Source organism: Podarcis pityusensis, assembly GCF_964106645.2.
Source record: "Podarcis pityusensis genome assembly, chromosome: 11".
Classification (NCBI taxonomy): domain Eukaryota; kingdom Metazoa; phylum Chordata; class Lepidosauria; order Squamata; family Lacertidae; genus Podarcis; species Podarcis pityusensis.
The window spans coordinates 33235586-33246941 of record NC_138036.1 but is presented as its reverse complement, the minus strand read 5'-3'; the positions used below and the strand labels follow the sequence as shown (position 1 = coordinate 33246941).

The window sequence follows — 11356 nt, the reverse complement described above, 5'->3', positions numbered from 1 at the left end:
CCTTTTATCTCTTGACTCCCTACTTTAGCATTCTAAAGTAGCATAATAGTGCAAAATGGCATGCAATAGGTTAACACTGTGAAACGCTTCCACCATTAAGAATAGAGTAGCTGTTCTGTTAGAGGGCTGTCACAACCAGGCATAATCCTACAAATTTTATTCATATCCCAGGATTCACGGATTTCACTGACAGCAGGGCATGTCCCTGTTAATTTCACTCCCATTATGGGCCATGGGAGGGTGTTGGTGTTGGGAAGGAGGAACCAGAAATGGCTAAAAAGAGAGAGAAGAGAAATCAGTGTTACTTCCCTCCCTGTCCACTGTGAGCTGCCAGGTCTTGGATGTGTTGGAACAACCTCCACTGAATCTCCTCTCACCCTATGATAGCCTATACTACAACTGCCATATGTCTGGTTTCACCAGAAAAGCTCAACAATTTTGGGGGTGTCCTGGTTTTTACTTTTTGAAATATGGCAACCCTATCCTACATCTACTTAACTGGGAACATTAAACTAAGCATAGGAGTCAACTCCTAGGGGCCGAAGGGTCTTTGCCCCTCATAAAATAATTGAGGGGGCCAGGCCCCCACAAAGTTGATGGGCATTGCCATTCAGATTGTATGCTTGCACCATGTCATATGATGGATTATGTGGAGTGGGGTTTACCTGCCCTCCCCAATTGTTTTGTTCAAGTTGGCACCCCTGGAACTAAGTAGGGCTTGTTTTCGACCAGACATGTTGCACAGTAAGCAACAAACCACGAACTCAAAGTGGATTTTGAAAGGCTTGGTGTTTTTTTTAAAAAATAGAGGTGGAATTACATAGATGTTCTGTGAAAGGCAAATTCATGGAGGATAAGACTCTCATAGTTATGGCAACTATATACTACCTCCAGGATAACATGCCACATGCCTTGGAACACCAGTCACTGGGAGAGGGCTGTTGTGCTCATGTCTTGCTTGGGGGCTTTCCAGGGACATCTGCTTGATCGCAGTGAGAAAAAGGATGCTGGACCAGACAGGCCTTTGCTCTGATCCAGTGGAGCTCTTTTTAGTGGCATTAACTTCTCTGTGGACTTTTCAGCAAATTAACAACAATAGATGAAGCGGGAGCATCACTGAGGTGTCCTTCAGATCCAAATGTAATGGGTGTTCACTGTGCCAACATTTCTCTGGATCATGCCCAGAATGTGCAGCCTTCTAGGTATGTATTGACATAAAAGAATGGCTAGAGGTGTTAGCAGCAGAAGATTCATCTGTGGAGCTGGCTCGCTAAGGGCTGGCACATGTTCACTACGAAGACGAGTGCCAAAGAACTGAGGCGAGGGTGGGGTAGTTTTCATATCGCAAAATCTGCAAAGGAAAACAGCATGCAGTGCAATTCACAACATACTTGGCTATGCAAAAAGCCGCTGAGACATCACAAATTACATCCAAAATTGCGTGCAAACAGTAAAATTAAAACGAAAAGCACAATGCACATCTTCTAGTAGTTGTTGTTGGGTTGTTGTTTTTTTCTCACAACCCATTAATAATGTGGCTTTTAAGACGTGGAAAACCACAGCAATAAACTAGTTAGGACTCCTTTCCCAAGCCACTGCCAAGTGTAGCTGTAAAACAACCATCCAACAGCAACATTTTAATAATCCGCATTTATAGCATTCTCCATGTTCAATGCTGGCTGTTTAAAAGAGTTGTAAAACGCCTTCAATGGAGAGCATTGTAGATTGGTGCAGGTGTGGCTGCGGTTGGGTGCTGCTAATGTCTGTGTGTATTGATACTTGGGGGCTTAATATATCAATGCAAAAGCCCAATGCACCTGTAAAAATACAGAAAGGTGACGGAGCAACAAGGGGAAAGGAAAAAGAGAACTTTGTGTGGGCTTTAAGAATTGCCCTTCAGAAATGCCTGAAATGCACATGAGCCATGTAATACTGGGCTGCGCATTATTATGAATCCAGCACAACTCCTAATGTTACATATTTGATAAATCTGCAGAAGAACTGCATATGGCTGCTCACAACCACACCCAATGAGCAAAGAAATGCGCCTTGCAGATTTGTACCCTTTTCTGACCCTCAGTTATCACCACAGGATACTTTACAACAGAGGTGGGAAACCTCTGGCCTATGGACCTGAGGAGGCTCAACATGGATCCCACTTTGCCCAGACAACACCTCCTGCCCCACACCTGACATTGTATGCTGCATGAGGTATGGAACAAGTAAGGACGCAACTGCAAAAGAAACCAGAGCTTACAGAGCCATATACAGCTTAATCAAGCAAGTATGCTGCTTGCTTCCATGGCATCACATCTACATGGGGACCATATCTGCACTCAGGATGTCAGAGGACTCCATTGAAAATGGACTCTCAAGCAGATTTCTTTTTGTCCTCCCATTTGACCCCTATCACGGAATGGGCTTTTGCTATGGATGCTTCTCACCTTAGTTCTGTGCCATGAAAGTTAAAAAAATATGCACACATTATTTGTAAATATAAGGGCAAATCACTTGGCTATTTACATATTCACTATTGCTGTTTTAACAGAAGGGCCATTGCTTTCCTTTGTGTTGTTAGTGGATTTTGCATGCATATTAGTTGCTACTTGCCAGAAGCAGCCTGTAGGTGCTAAGGATGCAATCCTCCTCAGAAATATGACCCATTGTGCTCAGGACAGGATTAGCCTTTGGCCCTGATTTCCTGTATCGTTGACCCTGTGTGCTCCCATTTTGATGAGACTTTGGCCCTGATCCTTGATCCTTGTTTGTCTTTTGGCCTAGACTTGGCCAACAGACCTGACTTCTGGTTTGTTCCTTGCCTGCACTTCCTGATTTGTCCTTTGATTCTGACTACTGGCTCTCATACCATGTCTCCTGGCCCCTACTCCCTTTTCTTTGTTCATTGAATGTGTATGTGAGAGAGTTCATGCCCTCCAACTGGTGATGGGGCTACAAAGGGAAAGAGAGAGTCATACAAAAGTGTCACCCTGTTTCTGCTGGTGGGATAACCTCATTAGCAGAATTCCACTGACAGGATACTCCCACCTAAATTAGGTTCTAAGCCATTATCTGAGGCCTTCCTTATTCTGATTGATGCCAAGTAGATGAGCCTTATGTCTACTTGGCTGTGGTCTAATCCTGAATGGAAATATAGGCTGGATCCTAATGCATTTTAGCAGGTACAAGCTGCAGAACTTGCTAATCACCAAGTGTGAGTTTCTCCATATACCGTAGTTTAAGTTGCACTTTTTGACTTGCAGTGTGATAAAACACTTTAAAAGGTTAAAAACTGGCAGTGTTTCAGCCAGTAGAGATGAAAGGAATAATTGGCATATAATTGCAACATACATCTTTAGATTCAGAGTGTTGGAAAAGTAATAATAATAAAAAAAGAAAAAGAAAAAACCCACACACAAGCAACCCCCCTCCCAGTAATTAAAGGATTGATTTTTTATAGCATAAAACTTCTCTGCCAGAAAATCTGGGGCAGTGTTTAAATAGCCCAATTAAGGGAGAAAAAAATGCCCTTAAGCATCTAACACCTACTAAAAAATAAATTATCAATTGATTTCTTTAATTCCAATCGCAAGATGCATGATTTAAGTTCCGATGTATAATCAGCTAAAACTGATAGGGGACAAATTAAACTAAAGATCATGTACAATCAATGTGAATTTCTCTTCTGCTATGAGAAAGCCTAGTACCTTCAGTGTCGAACCATATAATGAGGGGCTAGTATGCTGGCAGAGAGGACTTATGCCAGCATTGCACCCCTGTTGCAAGTCTGAGCCTCCCATTAGATAAAGAGAGACAGCTGCCTCAGGCAACAGATGCTGAGAGAGTGGTGGCAAAATGCTGGAGGACATCACCCGCCCTTGCATCTCCTTAACTAATCTGCTAAGCCTGCTGCCCTCAGGTGCAGTGGAGGATACTGACCTATCACCAATGTTGCAGCAATGTTCAGCTGCTAGTTCAGTCAGCTTCTGTCTGTAAATGGAGTGGGGCACCACCACCTTGTCCTTTGCTTAAGGCAGCAAAATGCCTCTGCTCAGCTTTGCACTGTTGCACCAGAGTCATATCATGACTAGGGATGGAGGAGAAATTCAGGTGAGTTCACATAAACTTAGATGAAACTACCAGACTGACAACATCCACACTCATGCCACGTGGATAGTTTTCATTGCAGCACTGGGCCAGGAGGAGGAGAATATTTCTTCCTAGCCCAGCCCTGAGATGGAGAGGGCAGCCCTCTACTTGCCAGAGGTGCTAACTTGGGCCCCTGGTTCTGGGTGCCCAATGGCGCCCGTGACGTAATGTGACATCATGATGTTGTGACATCACATTGAGGCGGTGGCACAGCAGCACTTTCTGAGGCCTCGCGGGGTCTCGGAGGTCACATCCGAGGCCTCGTGACACCTCTGACGCGACTTCCAATAGAAACCGGAAGTTGTGTTCCAAGGTTCACAGGGGCCTTGGACGTCATCTGGGAGGTCGCCTCGGGGTTCCCATATTAAATTTTGTGAGTGCCCTGGCACCAAGGGCCCCCTAGAGCAGGCACCTATGATACTTGCCTTGTAAACGTGCCTCTTTCCCCTCTTCTGAAGTGCCATTTTAGGAGGTTTTAACACAAAGGAGTTTTCTAAGTGCTAAGTCTTTTTAGCTGTAGCACCATGAAAGATGAAGTGCTCAGTTTTGTAAAGGGTTGGCCGGCCACTTGAAGTGGTTTGATGAGCCACTTTTGGGCTGTGGCTATTCCACCCCCACCGCCCCGTACACACTTAACTGTGAGTGAGTCACATTGAATTCAGTGGTACTGCACAAGAGTGTTCTCTAATTCAGCTATTTAACATGCTACGCATTCTTGGAGAATTTGTTCCCATTATCAGCTCCTCCACTTCAAAACAGAATTTATTGTGGGATTGTGAAGGAAAATTTCTTATTAGATACTTCCTATCAATAAATTACTGATAATTGCAATACTTTCTAAAGGTGAATATTGGCTTTGGGGCAGACTCCAGATTCCTAATCATTCTGGACATGCTTGAGTTAGCCATGAATCTTCCAAGCTGGCTAGTATGATGGATGCACTGTGGTCCCATGGGATGTAATAACAAACAGGAGGCCTTCCAAGTCTGAACTGACTGTTTCAAAATCAAAATTCCATACACTGATCTCTTTCCTGTCATGTTTGCAAATGCAGAAGGTCACCAGTGAATACTTCTCCAGCTTTGCTTTTTAACATTGTGGGTCAAAATGAGATCCCTTGGATAGGTGGATATTAAATATTAACTGTGTCTGCAACTTCGGGGCTGTCTCCATGATGCAGTGCAGACATGCAATCAATACTCCTGCTCATTTATAAAGTAATTTCCCAAAAAGGTTCTCTTTGTATAGTTCCTGTATTAGAATGACTGTGCATTATTGATTAGTTTATATTCTGGGGCTTGGCAGGAGTAGAATTCTCTACCCAAAAACTGCAAGCATTTTCTTTGTGAAAGTTCTTTGACACTATTAGATTTGCACAGTATGGAGGCTACTTCTTTCCTGGATCAAATACTCCTTACCTTTCCTTCCATGCCCTCCTTTTGGTGGTCAGGGATAGCAGGGATGCTGGTTCCTCCCAGATGTTGTTGGATTACAACTCCAACCATCCCTGGCCATTGGCCTTGTTGACTGAGCCTGATGTGAGATGGAGTCCATCAACAACTGGAGGGTACATATCACATGATGCCTGTGGTAGCTGTAAAGTCTTCCCTTTTCATTTCCCCACTCCTTTTGCCTGTTCTTACCTCCTTTATAGCTTGCAAAGAGATTTAAGGGGGGTGGGGGGAGAGAGAGAGAGAATGCAGAAGCTAGCAACTGAAGATTCTGGAGCCATCATGTACATTACGACCTCATTCTGTGGAATGGCCTGGGGATAGCTAATAAATTTGACAAACCAGGATTCAAAATGATCTCAATAAAATCAGCAGCTAGGAAGACAGCTACAGTTCAGCAATGGAGAATGAAAAGCGATATACGCAGGGAAGTAAGGCTAAATGCAGACAAAGTTGGCTTGAACCCAACATCTGGATCTCCTACTCATCTTCTAAACATCCCTAACACACCCTTTTCTTTTTTCTTACTATCTGCATTAGAAATGGGGAATGTCTCTAAGATAGTGTCAGGAATGCATATTGTGCAGAGATCTGAATTTGAACAAGTTCAGTGTGGTGTAGTGGTTAAGAGTGGTAGTCTCGTAATCTGGGGAACCGGGTTCGCGTCTCCGCTCCTCCACATGCAGCTGCTGGGTGACCTTGGGCCAGTCATACTTCTTTGAAATCTCTCAGCCCCACTCACCTCACAGAGTGTTTGTTGTGGGGGAGGAAGGGAAAGGAGAATGTTAGCCGCTTTGAGACTCCTTAAAGGGAGTGAAAGGCGGGATATCAAATCCAAACTCTTCTTCTTCTTCTTCTTTCCAAATATTAAAACAGCTGTTTTAAGAAAGGCTTAGGTCTGGTTCTCATTCTATTTTTAGTAGTATGTCCAAGTACCAAATATATACAGGCTGCATGAAATATGAATGGAGCCTACATATTGTTGCACACCATCCCAGTCTCTGAGCAGTGCAAGATTCCATAGGTTTCAATACTTACCCAGGGTTTGGATCCTTGGAATGAGGCACAGCAGAGACTGTGGTGTCCTTAGGATATATGGTTTATTTACATATATTTGTGGGAATGTTGAGGATAGTAGGAGACGATATATTGATTAAATATTATCCTTCCTCACTCAAGCTAGTGAGCTAGTAACAGAGCACATTCCCTTGCACGTTGCTGGAAGCTAGTTGCTGGATTCATTAGAACCATTCGAGTTAACCAAGCCAGTTTGGCTTGTCGAGATTGGATTGTTCCTGGTAAATCCCCTTTTAAAAACAATAATGACACAACAGTCTTCTTTTAAAAGTAATGATAAGGTTTACCTACATTCAGTTCGAAGTATGGTCCTGAATGCAGCTTTAGCTTGTAGTTACAGAGAAAAGTGTGGATTCAACCTCTGTGAGGGATGAGCACATGTGATGCTGGCTGAGAGCAGACAGCAAAAGGCATCAAGAAGAGATGGGATCAAGAGAGTCAAGAGGAAGATGGCTGCATGACTAGCCCCTTTATAGGCTCTGCTAGGGTCATGCCTATCTACCTGGTCACATGCAGGGGGAGGATGTTCCAGACCAGGTGTGACAGGAAGTTCTCCTGGCTGGAGCAACATTCTCCTGTGTGTCCACTCTGGGCAAACAGGAAATGTTGTATTTGACTGCTTCAGTGATATTATATCCCACAATATTTACAATCTGGGCCTATGATGAAGGGCTTCACAGCATTGACACCCCGGACGGCCTTCTTCTCCCATAGCCACAGCCTTGGCATCAAGCAGAAATCAAGCATGGCTCTCATTCTCAGGCTTCTGCTTGCTTATTAGCCCAGCTCTCTCTCACACACCCAACTCTGGCTTTTGTCCTACTAACTACCAGCCCACCCATTTGCCCTCTGGCATAGAGCCACATCCTTTCTTATACTGATGACCCATACTTAAGGCCATTATGGTCCTTGCCTGGCTATGTCAGGTTTGCGTGCAGGAGCCAAGCCCTGTGACCAGGACTGGGGCCTTCCTAAGTTTGTTCTGAAGAGGCAAGGCACAGCCTCACAGGTGAGGCCAATTGGTAACTCACAGCACCTGGTGGCAAGAGCAGGGAAGGGATATAAGGTCATCATTTCCCTTCAGCTCTTTGCCAAAGCAACACGTTCCCTGCCTTGCTGCATTTTGTTCCTTGACCCCTTGTTCCTCGGACCTTTGACTCTTGACCCCTTGCTTCTTGATCCTTGGACCCCTGCCCTTGTGACTCCTTGCTTCTTGATCCTCGGACCCTTGACTTCGTGCCTCCTTGCTTCCTGACTCTCAAACCCTTGGCTTCTTGACTCCCGGCTCTCTGACCCTCGGATTCTTGGCTTCCTGACTCCTGGCTTCTGGACTCCCGTTCCTGCTCCCACCCCCGGTCCTGACGTCCCCTGCCAGGACTTTGATAGCCCATTAAACTGGACCGTGACAGGCTAATTCAACATTGTGATCTTCCAGTAGAGTCCGCACACAACCCAAGTCACAACACTATATAATTTATCACCTCCTTCCAAATACATATGGGTAGGCCCATGCCCGACGCTACTTGAACTTTATTTTCTATTTAAAAAGAAAAGAATCCGATAGTCAGAGGCCTTCTCACTGCTAAATTAACTTTTGGGTGTTGCTCATTTAAAAAGAAAATTAACTTCAGGATCCAAAGAACTGTAGATTTAGTTGCAAATGCTCAATGCCATTAAAAAAACCCTTACTTTTTTTGGAAAAGCAGGCCCTCATTCTTTATGAAAACCATTTTGGAAATGGAAAGATGCTTTAAAAATGAGTGATATGATAAGGAGAACTGATGTTCAAAATTGTTTATTCAAAGCTACCCTTGGATTGGATGCTAGCCACTATAAACAGGCTTTACGTCCTTTATTTTCATTCTTTACCAAATGCAAAATTACACACATAAAAAAATAAAAGTCCCATATGTGCACAAATATATATATTTCCTGCATCCTTTGCCATCCACAATTTTAAACTGGTAATTAAAAACCTACTGGACTGCGGGCATTGAAAATCCACGAGCATCCACAAAATGTATCCTGGAACCATTTCTTGGCTCAAAAGTGACCAGTGCTGTATTTGGGGATTCATCACATCTCTCATATAATTTGAAACAATAAACTGTGCATCTTAACTCTCAATATGTTGGGGAAGCCATCATGAGAGTTTAGACTATGAGGATGATTTTGAAAACCAAAACCAAAAATACCCAAGTCATTAACTAAATAGTTTCCATCTTGTTCTCTGGATTACAGCCCAAGTGGCTATAAATGTCTGTTAAAAATAATTACTTTTGTATGTGCATATGCACATGTACAAATACCCATATGGTTCAATATGGGAAAACGAGGTGTAAAATGTGTACTGTGCTCATTTAGGAAGGCAAAAAGATTAAGTTGTTAGGGAAACTATCAATAATTGCATACATGCTTAGCAAATTTGCTGGGGTTCATGGTAAAAATATATATATCTAGTCCCTACCTACAAGTATCCCAGCTCTTTCTCTAAGCCTCTCTCCTCCAAACACTTCATCAGGAACATTGCTAGGGAAATAAAAGATGCAGGACACAGGCCATGACACAATTATTTTGTAATTTTATGTTGTGAACTGCTCTAAGAACTACAGATGAAGGGTGGTACACCAATTTTAATAATAATAATAATAATAATAATAATAATAATAATAATAACAATTTGCATATGCAGTTTTAAATGTACACATGCAAATGTAAGTCTCTGAGCAAATTAAGATTGCATGTGGTGGAAGTCTCACTGGAAGTATGCAGCTGATCACAAGGTTATCCTCTGCAAATTTCATTGAAATAAAGCTCCTCAAGCATCATCATCATCGTCATTATTAATTGAATTTAAATACCGCCCTATACCTGGAGGTCTCAAGGTGGTTCAAAGAAAAGATCAATATAAAAATCACAATATATATAATCAAAATAAAAACAACCCAATAACACCCCTCCAAAAAAGGAGCCACGTTTTTAAAGGGCATAGGATGTCAATCAGATCAAACAAAGGAAAGGCCTGGTTAAAGAAGAACGTTTTTGCCTGGTGCCTAAAGGTGTATAATGAAGGTGCCAGGTGAACTTCCCTGGGGAGAGCATTCCACAGACAGTGAGTCACTGCAGAGAAGGCCCGTTCTCGTGTTGCCACCCTCCGGACCTCTCAAGGAGAAGGCACACGAAGGAGGGCCTTAGAAGATGATCTCACATTATGCCCAATATTCCTTCTCCCTTAGCAAACAAACCAAGACTGTCCGCTTGACAGATGTAATCAATGGCATCTGGCATGGAATTTTTCTTTGTAGGTCTTTTAGTTGAGTTCTGCAAAACTATTGCAGTTCTCATGGATAAATTTAATATTACTTAAGTCAAATTACTATGTGGGATTAGCTTTAGAGACACAGATGCTTATTAAATCGAAGGATGCCAGACTACACTATACAACATCACTGGGTGGGTGGGTGTGCGTGTCAAATTCCCACATCTGTTTAAACATCTGGGCAAATTGGCGGTTTGGGTGAATGAAAATGCTACTAAACATGGTAGTGTGAGAAATGGCAAAATATATCAACAAGGATTTCAAACGGGGACTGCGCACAGGCCCTCTTACCCGATCGAGGGCTCAGTCAGGTGTTTTGGAGCATCAAAAGGCAACACACTGGTGGAAAGAGGGTGGCTGAGTTGTGCTAAACCCCACCCCTATTTCCCTGTTGCCCTCCATAAGTTGAGGAATGGGAAATAGGGTTGCCATATTTTATTTTATTTTATGTCAAATTTGTTGAGCTTTCTTGGGGGGGGGGGTCTTTGACTTTTCCCCCCAGAAATTTTTAAATAAAATAGCCCAACTTGCCATATGTCCAGGTTTTCCTGGACATTTTGCTGGTTAAGCAATAATCCACCTGGACGCCATTTTGCTGAGCGTATGGCAGCCCTAATGAGAAACATCTCATTCAGGGGGCCTCCCTGTGTGATTAGAACTCAGAATCTTCCAGAATTCTAAATTGTGGGGGGAGGACAATGGGAAGAGAACATAGGAGTCAACTCCTAGGGGCCGAGGTCACTTCACACCCTCCCCCACAAAATATTTGAGGTGTCAGCCCCCCCAAATGTTTATGGTCATTGCCATTCAAATGGTGCACATGTGCCATGTCTTGTGATCAATTATGTGGGTGGGGTTCACATGGCTGCTTCCCAATGTTTTATTCAAGTTGGCACTCCTGGAGGAGAGTGTTTAGCATGCTAGTCACTGCTCTCTCTGCATGCATGCTGCTGTTTCACACAAATAGAATGCTTCAAGAGGTTTCATCCCGCCATGCGGTACAGATCTTTTTTTATCATCATCATTTTAGCTCATCTAGCAGTGTGGTAAAGCAGTCATCTATAAACACCTATCATGCTTCAATCTACCGTTCATACCCACTGACTGTACAATTTAAGTGTTCTACTTTTCTTTTTTGGAAAATGCATCTCAGAACGATATGTATTGAAACCTCCTTGAGATACTACCAGGGAAAGCTCCAGGCAGTGCAAGATACTATCATTGCCCTTTATTACTCTGCATCTGCAATTATCTGTGATTATTTCTAGATTTCAAAGGCCTGATTGCTCGGCCTCTATTTCTTTGAAGCCGATAGCAAACTATAGACTCAAAAAAAATTGCAGTCCTGGTCATTATCCAAGAT

The 11356-nt window shown here is 43.1% G+C and overlaps 1 long non-coding RNA gene across 1 annotated transcript; it reads right to left on the bottom strand.

The window, feature by feature from the left end:
* Nucleotides 1-201: 201 nt before the first annotated feature.
* On the bottom strand, nt 202-10624 carry LOC308458572. Its single transcript, XR_013977569.1, has 3 exons — nt 10525-10624; nt 9142-9203; nt 202-273 (listed from the first exon to the last, which is right to left on the bottom strand). It is a non-coding gene; the product is annotated as an uncharacterized lncRNA (long non-coding RNA).
* Nucleotides 10625-11356: the final 732 nt, after the last annotated feature.